Source organism: Symphalangus syndactylus, chromosome X (genome assembly GCF_028878055.3).
Source record: "Symphalangus syndactylus isolate Jambi chromosome X, NHGRI_mSymSyn1-v2.1_pri, whole genome shotgun sequence".
Lineage (NCBI taxonomy): Eukaryota > Metazoa > Chordata > Mammalia > Primates > Hylobatidae > Symphalangus > Symphalangus syndactylus.
Window position 1 is genome coordinate 27,011,282 of NC_072447.2, and position 2,593 is coordinate 27,013,874.

The window sequence follows — 2,593 nt, forward strand, 5'->3', positions numbered from 1 at the left end:
TGCTGACTGGTTCTTAAAGCACAACAGCTGGATTTTTCTGGCTTTCCTGCTCCTCTGACTTATCAGGAGAGCTTTGCATACCTCCCGAGCCTCCAACAGCCAGAAGTTTCAAGTTAGCCACTAATCTGAACACACGATCATCATGTTCTGATCACAAAATATGAAACATTACAAAAGGAAGGCTCGTTTCATTTTCACATGTACACAGTCCACAGGTAAGTTGTGGCTCCTTATTCGCATTACTCTGTGAACCCAAAATATCTGAGACAGGCCTCAGTCAGTTTAGAAAGTTTATTCTGCCAAGGTTAAGGATACACCTATGACACAGCCTCAAGAGGGCCTGACAACATGTGCCCAAGGTGGTTTGGGTGCAGCTTAGTTCTATACATTTTAGGGAGATATGAGACATCAATATGTGTAGGATGCACATTGGTTCGGTCCAGAAAGGCTGGACAACTTGAAGCAGGGGAGGGGACTTCCAGGTCATAGGTAGATAAGACACAAAAGGTTGCATTATTTGGGGTCTCTGATCAGCCTTTCAAACATGGCAAAACTCCATCTCTACTGACATCCCAAAAATTAGCTGGGTGTAGTGGCAGGTGCCTGTAATCCCAGCTACTCCAGAGGCTGAGACAGGAGAATTGCTTCAACCTGGGAGGCAGAGGTTGCAGTGAGCCGGGATCGTGCCACTACATTCCAGCCTGGGCAACAGAGCAAGACTCCATCTCAAAAAAAAAATTAAAAAAAATTGTAATCATTTTGACTGTAAAATACGATTTCCATAAACCCTTTTATAACCTTTTATTAAGGAGTGGGTTAACATTCCAAGAAAACTTGTTAATCTGACACAGGGGCCCATATGCTGGTCTTGCATCAGTGTACCTTCAATATTAATGGTTAATTTATAGAGAAACTGAACTAATTTTATCTCTCAAAACTGGCCTTTACAATCTATTACACCATCCTCTTCCATGGTAGTCCCTGGGCCTTGAGGAGTTGAATAGTTTTAATTTCTGGCCCAGTGCCTCACAAACACAGCTTATTTTGATTGGCATCTTCTACCAGGTCTGAGGATGAGGCTTTAACTGGTGTCAGTGTTTAAGATTCAGCAGGACTTGGTGTCTTTTTTAGACCCAGGAGTCAAAGCCTTGTAACTTAATGGCACAAAGACTTTCAGAGCAAAATACAGGAAGTTACATGGATGTGATAATTTTAATTTAAACCAATTTTTAAAGTCTCAGTTTTTTTCTAAGCAAATCAAAAGTTAGTAACAATGACATAGGAATTATTTTGATAAAATGTAAAATTCGTTTGTTAGACCAGTCACCAAAAGGCAGAAGAAAAGACCTTCTGCAGTGCAATTGCTGTTCCTATGGGTGTCCATTTAGATAACCTGCAAGTCAAACTAATGAAAAGGGTATGTCAATTAATCAGACATAAGAAGAGTGTTTCTTGGGTAATAAGTGAAAATTTTTGGATTCATAGAACAATTTAAAGCCAAGAGCACAGAATGTTATGTTGGAATAAAATATTTCCTTTAGACATTTATAAAACATTTTTAGCATCAGATTTCAACAAACAGTTAGAACCTAAGAGAAAAAAAATCTTACAGGAGCTAAAAATGAGTTGAAGGATAGAGTTATTACTTCAGGCCTTTTAAAAAGGGAGAGAAAGTTGAAAATAGCAAGACACAAAAAAGTTGAACTTTGGGTTTAAAAAAATTAAAATCTCTGGTAATTTTATTAAGAATAAACCAACACCTTAAGAAAATTCCAGGCCGGGCGTGGTGGCTCACACCTGTAATCCTAGCACTTTGGGAGGCTGAGGCGGGTGGATCACCTGAGGTCAGGATTTCGAGACTAGCCTGGCCAATATGGTGAAACCCTGTCTCTACTAAAAATGCAAAATTAACCAGGCATGGTGGCACATGCCTGTAATCCCAACTACTTGGGAGACTGAGGCAGGAGAATCATTTGAACCTGGGAGGCGGAGGTTGCAGTAAGCCACTGCACTCCAGCCTGGGCAACAAGAGCGAAACTCCATCTCAAAAAAAAAAAAAAAAAAGAAAATTCCATTGTTCTACCCAATTCTTTAGTGTGTAAGTGCTCTTTAAATATTAAAGCCCGATCTCTAGAAAGACCATCATAAATAATTTCCTTTTAATTTTAGGCAAGTTGATCATAAAGACCCTTTTTTTCCATAAATTCTCTTTTTACAAACCTTATTACAACTTACACAGGCCATTCATGATATTCATGACATGCGTGGACTTTGTGGATTGTCCTGAACTTATCTCTTTCTTAAACAACCAGTCATTTTATTCTAGCACAAAAATTTACCATACAATATTTTTTCTCATATAAAATTATTTTGTTTTTAACCTTTCTTACCAAAAATACCTCTTTACATTTATAACTTTTTTTACATTGCTTTTATTTACTGGTTACCATTACTTTGTTTTCTAAATAACTTTTAAATAAACTTTGAATTAGACAAAAATTATTTTCCTTTAAATAAGAACACATTTCTTTTTTTTTTAGAAAAAATGTTTTCTTATCACTTAAAAAAATTGGAAATGACCCAGACATTCAAT